General features: G+C 39.1%; 1 long non-coding RNA gene across 1 annotated transcript; it reads right to left on the bottom strand.

Moving 5' to 3' along the window:
• Positions 1-6,156: 6,156 nt before the first annotated feature.
• On the bottom strand, positions 6,157-8,020 carry LOC311096063. Its single transcript, XR_014608947.1, has 6 exons — positions 7,704-8,020; positions 7,556-7,603; positions 6,959-7,303; positions 6,759-6,850; positions 6,555-6,670; positions 6,157-6,444 (listed from the first exon to the last, which is right to left on the bottom strand). It is a non-coding gene; the product is annotated as an uncharacterized lncRNA (long non-coding RNA).
• Positions 8,021-9,699: the final 1,679 nt, after the last annotated feature.

Genomic DNA, 9,699 nt, shown 5'->3' with positions numbered 1-9,699 from the left:
TTGATGAAAGAGTCTCACTGTTCCTTCCATTGATGATTGATATGATTAAGCTAGACATTTTTTTGCATATGATAAATTATACTTTGCATGTAATTGCATTCAATGTGTAATGTGTAACAACTGGCCACTACAGTACATTGGAAAATATACACAACCGGAAATAAGGGAGATGTACTATTTCAAAACGGAAGTGAGTCACGAAGCTCAGTGCAAGCGGTCCATTGATGTGTATCCATGAAGATCCCCTTTCTGCTGGGAGGTAATGAGGCTACATCTTGCTATAGACAAGGGCCTGACTTGTGTACTGTATTCTCATGCCTGACTCGTGTACTGTAACCAGTCTTGCCACTATTAGTTGCTTCAACAACATTTCCTCCAACTTAGATGAATGCACCAAAAGAGTTTAAAGGAACTGCAGTGAATGGTCCAGTGTAAAGTGAAAGGTGCAGTGAATGTCCAGGCTAATTAAATAATATCTCTTGACAATAATTACCAATCTCAATAAATCTGTTGATTAGCAGATTATTTTGGATGAGTTCATTTAGAGAGTGTTGTGACTGTGGTGACTTAGTTGTCACATTTATGTGCCAGTCTTTGTCTTCAGCAATATAAAAGGCGGACATTTTCAACTACTTTTCATAGATAAGACTTTGGGGTACAATATGAGAAATCATCATTGCTGTCAAAGTTTGACATCTTGCCCCACTTTCCCTAATTAGATATATGATTAACATATTTAACTGATTATAGCTAAACTGTAGTCACACATCAAGGGTAAATCTGGTAAATAATTATGTTTCATAGTCTGTCTTACTTTCCTTTTAAGCAGAATGGCAACATTTAAATACAATCATGTGAAGTCAAAAGTTTCACTATATTTGATTCTAATAAGCTTCAATCATTTTCAGTGAGTAAACTATACACAAAATAGATGAGTTGCAACTACTAAAAAAACAAGTAGTAGCCTAAACTTAAAATAAATATCTAAACGCAGATGTTTTCATAGTGTGCAACCACTTATTTTAAAAGAAGTGAATAGAGAAGGAGCACATTTAGGCCACGCCCACACCGGGGGGGGGGGGCAATCCAATGGTCTCCAATGACTTTGCATTGCGTGAAGCTTCCTCCTTGTCATTTCTGACTTATAACAAAAAAACAAAACAATGTCTAAAAGCTGCTCTGTGACAAGGTGTACAGCAAACAAGCTAAAAAACCCAGAAATAAGTTAATAACCTGTCGACCCCAAAAAAACAAGCGCTTTAAGGACACAAAAGTGGATCCGGTGTGGGCGTGGTTTTCAGAATATGACGCGTGTCGCTCTGTCTCATAAAGCCAAGGGCCTTTGCAAAGGTCAGTGGGGCTGAGGTGCAGACAGAAATAAAGCAGCACTGATTGGAAGCATGTGGAAATGGAAATGCATACACACACACACACCGCTCCTCTATTATCTCTTGCTTTTTGGTTAAGTTGGAGTAATTTCCCCTCGCTGAGAGCTGCCTTTCTTTGTATTTTATTACAGAAATATGGAGTTACTGATACACTAGAGCACTTCACAGAAATCCATTAGGAGCTGTGACCTTTTGTTAACCCTGCTTTGAAACATTAAAAGAGCACAAGGCAAGTAGAGCTTTGGTTGTGTGACCTTGAGTCGCTGTTATTATGCTGATATCATGGTGACCTTAAGATTATTACAGATTATATGTGTGTGTGTGTGTGTGTGTGTGTGTCAAGTCAAGTCAAGTCATCTTCATTTATATAGCGCTTTTAACAATGTAGATTGTTTCAAAGCAGCTTTACAGAGATAAACGTATAATTTATGGTAACAGAGATTGTTTTGGCTTTATAGCGGTTCTTTAGTAAAGTTATTTTCCAGCTAAAGTTAGTTTTGATTGATTCGCTTTCGTCGCAACAATCATTTGTTATTAAATTAGGGGCCGCTAAGACGACACAATTCTCTCTACACAGACTTTAAACGCGAACCTGTGAGAAACGCTGATGGCGTTCAGATGCGCATTAAGAATTGGTTCTATAGTTATGTGTGTTTGAATATATGTACGCAGGTTTGTAATTCCCTACAAGCCAAGCCTAAACAAAGTACTGGTGTTTCCTTATAATTTTGATACAGAATTTTATTTTATTTTATCAATTCAGGGTAGATACGCGAATCAAGTTTCCCGACAACGCTTTATCTGTAGAGTGGCAAAGGGAACCTCCATTGGGAGAGACTAGTTGGCACTTCAGCACAGCGTTTTCATCGGGTCCAGGCGAAGGTCCTTCATCAGATCTGGATACGGCCTGGATCCGGCAGGCTGCGGGAAAACCTCGGGATAAACAAAGACACTAAAATTAGCGTAGATGCCATTCTTCTTATGATTGTACATCAGGATTTATGGGAAGTGTTCCCGGTTCCAGCTGACCTAATCTATGCAGCCTAACATTGAATTATAGAAGTCTATAATGTATTATGTGAACGCTAGGTCAAAGAGATGTGTTTTTAGTCTAGCTTTGAACTGACAGAGTGTGTCTGCTTCCCGGACAATGGTAGGAAGGCTGTTCCAAAGTTTTGGTGCTAAATAGGAGAAGGATCTGCCGCCTGCAGTCGATTTTGATATTCTAGGTATTATCAACTGGCCGGAATTTTGAGATCACAATAGACGTGACGGACTATAATGCGTTAAGAGCTCGCTCAAGCACTGCGGAGCTAAACCATTTAGTGCTTTGTACGTGATCAGCAATATTTTAAAATTGATGCGATGTTTAATAGGGAGCCAGTGCAGTGTTGACAGAACCGGGCTAATATGGTCATACTTCCTGGTTCTGGTAAGAACTCGAGCTGCTGCGTTTTGGACCAGCTGTAGTTTGTTTATTAAGCGTGCAGGGCAACCACCCAGTAGAGCATTACAATAATCTAGCCTTGAGGTCATGAACGCATGAACTAATTGTTCCGCATTTGTCAATGAGAGCATATGGCGTAATTTAGATATATTTTTAAGATGGAAAAATGCAGTTTTACAGATACTGGACACGTGACTTTCAAATGAAAGATTGGTATCAAAGAGCACACCCAGGTTCCTAACCGACGACGAAGACTTAACAGAGCAGCCATCAAGTGTTAGACAGTATTCTAGGTTATTACGTGAGGAAGTTTTTTGTCCAATAATTAGAATCTCTGTTTTTTCAGAATTTAGAAGTAGGAAATTACGAGTCATCCAGTTTGTTATATCAGCTATGCATTCCGTTAATTTTGTGAATTGGTAAGTTTCGTTAGGTTTGAAGAAATATAGAGCTGAGTATCATCAGCATAACAGTGAAAGCTAATGCCATGTTTCCTAATGATATCTCCTAATGGTAGCATGTACAGAGTGAACAGCAGCGAGTACTGAGCCTTGAGGTACGCCATACTGAACCTGTGATCGATGAGACATCTCTTCATTTACTGCTACAAACTGATAACGGTCAGATAAGGATGATTTAAACCATGCTAGTGCAATTCCACTAATGCCAACATAATTTTCTAGTCTATTTAAAAGAATGTTGTGGTCGATAGTATCAAATGCAGCACTAAGATCGAGTAACACTGTGTGTGTGTGTGTGTGTGTGTGTGTGTGTGTGTGTGTGTGTGTGTACATCCCGGTGGGGACTTCAACCTGAATGCACACAGACTCATGGGGACTTGTGTCACAGTGGGGACCTAAATTGAGGTACACAAGCTTATAAATCATACAGAATGAGGTTTTTTTTGGAAATGTAAAAATGCAGAAAGTTTTCTGTGATGGGTAGGTTTAGGGGTAGGGTTAGTGTGTGTGTGTGTGTGTGTGTGTGTGTGTGTGTGTGTGATGGGTTAGGGTTAGGGTTAGTGTGTGTGATGGGTAGGTTTAGGGGTAGGGTTAGTGTGTGTGTGTGTGTGTGTGTGTGTGTGTGTGTGTGTGTGTGTGTGTGTGTGTGTGTGATGGGTAGGTTTAGGGGTAGGGTTAGTGTAAGGGGATAGAATATACAGTTTGTACAGTATAAAAACCATTAAGTCTATGGAGAGTCCCCACAAAGATAGTGAACCAGACATGTGTGTGTGTGTGTGTGTGTGTGTGTGTGTGTGTGTGTTTTACAGTGTATTAGCATAATAGACTTAGTAGTAAATCATAAATGTTTTCCTATGTATAAGAAACAATAGATCAAATATATCATGATAAAGTGAGAAAATGGTAAGAAATAGACCGCTCTTAGATAGCGAGATGTTTTTTAAATGTTTCTTGAACTATGGACACTTCAGATTTGTCTTTCTGTTTTATTAGGATCATATTTTAAGATATCAGTGCAAGTTTCTTTCAGTTAAAACAGCTGATTGATTGATTGATTGATTGATTGATTGATTGATTGATTTTATTTGACCCTTTTGTTTAAAATATGATACAGCTTTGCACCATACATTAAAAAGAAACAAAACAAAGCCAGGATAACACAATAAAGCCCTAGGGCTTATTTCCATTGTGGTCCCGGGGGGAGGGGGGACAGAGCAAGTGGCAGCAAATCAAGCATCAATCATCACATCCGTATTAAAATATAACCATCAAGACAAAACAGTAAAATACTGTCATACTAAGATTGGCAACTGAGCCATTTTTTCGGTGCCTGCTTAAAACCTCCTAAACTTCCGATCATCTTTAGATTTACTGGCAACCTGTTCCACAAGCTTGTTGCTACATACAAAAAGGACTCTTTACCTAAATTACTCTTAACTCTAGGAGGTGCAAAATCAGTAGAGCTGCCCCTGGTGGAGTAGCTGTGAACATCTCTCACTCTATTAAAATAATTGAGCAAATAATTGAGTTAGAGCACTTGCCAGAGTTAAAATCGCTTTCTTGTCCAGAAACCTTGAGATTCTGGCCAAGAAACGTACTCTTTGATTTACCTTGGTAAGTACCTTTTGCGCTTTGCCCACTCCAGACAAGTGGCAATCCAGCACACAACCTAGGTAACTAACTGAGTCCTTTTCATTATCTCCAACTAAAACCTTAAAACCAGGCGATCTTTTCAGTTTTATTTTTGACCCAAACAGTATGGCTTCTGTTTTCCCTAAGTGAAGCGATAGCCTATTGTCTGACATCCACCTGCTGACATTCGATAGTTCTACACTGAGAGTTCTTTCAACTATGTTCTTATCTTTATGTGAAAGCAATAATGCAGAATCATCTGCATATAAAAAAAAGTTCACATGAACATACAGACTTAAGGTCATTTATATATAGAAGGAAAAAAAGTGGGTCCAAGACACTCCCTTGAGGAACCCCACATTCTATACATTGTGGTTGAGACATTGTTCCTCCAATATCCACCACCTGCTTCCTATCTTTCAGATAACACTGCATGAAAAGAGGTGTATCCGGACCAGTATACTCCTGTATACACTGCTGGAATTTGGAAGAATCCAGGAGTATACTGGCCGGATAGCTCAAATTTCATGGGTCTGTATATATCCGTATACATCCAAAATGATACCAAATCGGATGTATGTTGTGGACGTATACTTCCGTGCTACAGCCATTTGTTGCCATGGCAAGTAATCCCATCAAAGGTTTTTTCAAGAGAACATTTTCACACCTTTGTGCACCTTTTGGCCTTCCCCCTATTGGTCCTTTTCTTTTAAAACCACTCCCATTACCCAGACCACTATTGGAGGACAGGACACATTGAAAACCCAGGAAAGTGATTTGATTGGTTACTTTTAGAACATAGCCCACCCTAGGCCTTATCGCACAGTGATTTGATTGGTTATAGGCCAGCTATGCAGATATTGCTCAGTATACACTAACCCCCCCTTACCCCAATTTTAATACATTCAAATATAATTTTAAAAACACACACAAAGAACAATGAGAAAGTCTGACATTTGTATTAAGGTAAATAAAACATTCCAAAGAGCATTATAAACAAGCATTAAAAAGGAATGGGGGAACAAACATATTTGAAGGGATGAAAATGTAAAGGAACAAAAACAAATATAACATGAACATTCCAAAGAACATTATAAACATACATTAAAATGAATGGGGAAAAAGAAATGTGAACAAAGGTGTAAAGGAATAAAATACAAAACGTGGAGATAAGCAACATGCACATCAAAAAGGAACAAATATACAAATCAATATCAGAGATCAATAAATAAGAAATATAGAAATGAAAGTGTATATAAAATATATGTAAATATTCATTTTTCAAACTGCCATGATGCACTGGTGGTGTGCCGTAGCGTGGGTCAGCCTCTAGTCTGGTTTGTAGTGCCTGGCAGAGAGCAGATAACTCTGTGGTTCTGTTTGGTGGAGACCTCACCATCCACACTGGCCTTCCATCAGCAATAGCATCTTCATCAGACATCAGTTCTATTGTTGCAGTCTTCCACAGTTCCCTTTCTGTGTTGGTTTGTACAACACTGGACCTGGTCTCCAGCAACTGCAAAACATGACAGTAATTTAACCACTAAAACACAGAGAGGAGGATAGTTACATTCTGAAAAAAAAAAAAAAAAAAAAAAACCCTGCTTAACCAGTTTCTTAACTTACCCATCTCTTTCATTGACAGTTCTTTGCAATGTTCCTCATAGTGTTTCTTTTCTGGGCCTTTTCAGGCTGAGCCAAAGAATACTTCCTCCGCAAAGTCTCAAAATACATCTTGCAACCTGTTAAATAAATCATAAATAAATGTAATGTCAATAAAACTAAGTAAAACAGAGGACATTAAAATGATTACAACATCTTTAAGATTACCTTTTGCACATTCAGAGTCAACGTCTGTAAAAGTTGTCCTTAATTCTTTGAAGAGATAAGTGGTCACAGCCAGGTTATGTGATGAATATATTCTGGGGGAAAAAGTTGCAGGCATCATTAATGAAATTCAGTTTTGGTATTTCAAATCCATATAGTAGTAGATTAAACTAACATTTACAGCATACAATACACAGTCTTACCCGGTTTGTGGATCGTATTTGTGTGGGTTGTTCTCTGAATTATGGAGGCGCCTTACAGATTCCTGTAAAGTTTGAAATTAAAAAGCGTTTAAATGGATTCACAATCTGCAAGAACCACAAAACTGAATTTTCAGTTTGAATAAGTTGGTCATCACAGTAAACATAAGAGACAAAACATATCAGTTCATAAATCTTTAAGATGTCACGCAGCGCCTCTGATATCTTACCGGTTCGTGCCGCCTTCTGCCTATACAAGGCCACCAGTGCAGGTGTATGTTGGTCAAGCACAGCGTAGAACTGGTTCCGTATGTTGACGTTTGTAATGCGTTGGAACTCAGCACAAAGCTACAAAAACAAAAACAAACAAAAATAATTATATAAAAAGACTAATACTCAATTTGCAACAGAAAACACATTTGTGATGCAACATGTTCCATTAAAATACATTGTTGAGCAACATGGTCACATGCAAAGTGATAGTTCTTACACACAGTGAATAGTGGCATTTGCTGTTCCATTTGAATGTGATACATGTAAAAAATTTGGCATAGAAATATGTGTGAAGAGTGGCAGAAAAGAGAAGTGAGTCTGTTTTACCTGTGATTCAATCCGAAGAGCCGGCCATTTCCCCAAGAAGTCCTTCACCTGCACAGATAAAACAATCAATATGAAACCAGTCAAATTATGCAATCAACCTCTTTAATGACAAATTAATGATACAAAATTTCAAGTGAATGTAACTTACCGATAAAGTTGCTCTCTGGTGACAATGTAGGTCTGCACATACACACAAAAACAGACAGCAAGATATTTAATTTTTAAGAGACTTTTGATTGATGCTAATGAATTAGGCTCCAAATAAAAGAAATGGTGAAAAATAGTTACAGCCTAAATTAACATTTGAGTCACCTTGATTTTGGGGGATGCTTACTGCACTCCTTCCACTTAAACCTATAATGAAAAGACGTTTGTAAAGGTTTAATAAAAACTTGCATAGTTCATTCGGTAACTATTATGTCCATAACCTTAACTTTGTTTGAGTAAAAGTTAACGTAACTGCTAACGTTAGCCACTAGCTCATTTGGGTGCATGTAGGAATAACATCACATTGCAACTTACCAGAGCAGGGCGCTTAACACAAACAGCAGTAACACACTCAAAAACAGAAGGACTATCGCTTGCTGAAAAGAGTTATTGACTAACGTTAACATTATTGCCCTGCCACAACATTAACAGTAACTTACACAGGATATTATGTCACTAGCAGGTGGACTGACGGCAATCGCGCCCGCGACACCGCGCTTGCAACTTAAAAATAGCCTCGTCTAACAGTCAAATATCACGTGTAATATGATATTCTTACAATATTACAACAAGCAAAGTAGTTTTGAAGTGTTTTGGTTTACTTACAAGTTTTTTCATGCTGAATTCCACGTCGCTCGAGAGGGTAGCCATCTTGGATAGATTTTTCAGGTAACGTCAGTTAGGGCCGCACGTCATGACGTCATATCACGTGATCGACAGTACACTTAAAAATAGTGAGTGAACCAGCGGTGTTCACTCAGAAATGCTGAGGCACACAAACATAAAAATACATATTTGTTCATAGACATTAATAGTTTAAAGGTGTATTGTCGATCATAACATACTTCTTGACAGGCTGGAAAACTGGGTGGGGCTTTCTGGGATAGTCCTAAAATGGTTCAGGTCATACTTAGATGGGAGAGGTTATTATGTGAGTATAGGAGATCATAAGTCTGAGTGGACATCCATGACATGCGGAGTCCCTCAAGGCTCGATTCTTGCGCCACTCCTGTTCAACCTGTATATGCTCCCAATGAGCCAAATAATGAGAAAGAACCAAATTGCTTACCACAGCTATGCAGACGACACACAGCTCTACTTAGCCCTATCGCCTAACGATTACAGCCCCATTGACTCCCTTGGCCAATGCATTGATGAAGTCAACAGTTGGATGTGTCAAAACTTTCTTCAGTTAAACAAAGACAAAACTGAAGTCATTGCATTTGGAAACAAATGGCGCTTTTCCACTACACAGTACCAGCTCGCCTCGGCTCGGCTCGACTCGACGCGACTCGGCTCTGTTTGGTTTTCCACTGTGTAAAAGTTGTACCTGTATCGGCTTCCAGGTACTTTTTTTCGTACCACCTCCGGCGAGGTTCTAAGCGAGCTGAGGCGATACTAAAATGTGACGTGAAAACAAGGCAGACTGCTGATTGGTCAGAGAGAATCGTCACTATTCACTGCGTCATCATTGCACGCGCCAGACGGAGTATCCCGAATAAAAAAACAGCAAAAACAAAAGCAAAAACATCCAAAAACAGCATACACTCGATTTCCTCCATTGTCCTGTGTGTGTGGTAGCGGGTGTGTCTCGCGAGTCTCGCGTAAAAGATTAAGTCACTGCAGTTTCCTGCCGCGTCGCTATGACGACCAGGTACTATTGTGGAGGTACTATCTGCAATGGAAAACGGAGCGAAAAGCGAGCCGAGCCGAGCTGAGTCGAGGCGAGGCGAGTCGAGTCGAGCCGGTACTGGTAATGGAAAAGCGCCAAAAGATGAAGTTCTCAAGGTGAACGCATACCTTCACTCTAGGGGTCAAACAACTAAACATCAAGTCAGGAATCTTGGTGTGACACTAGTCAGACCTTAGTTTCAGTAGTCATGTCAAAGCAATAACTAAATCAGCATACTATCATCTGAAAAATATTGCAAGAATTA

Source organism: Abramis brama (genome assembly GCF_963993115.1).
Source record: "Abramis brama genome assembly, chromosome: 14".
Classification (NCBI taxonomy): Eukaryota; Metazoa; Chordata; class Actinopteri; order Cypriniformes; family Leuciscidae; genus Abramis; species Abramis brama.
The sequence above is the reverse complement of the archived record's forward strand: the minus strand, read 5'-3'. Positions and strand labels throughout refer to the sequence as shown.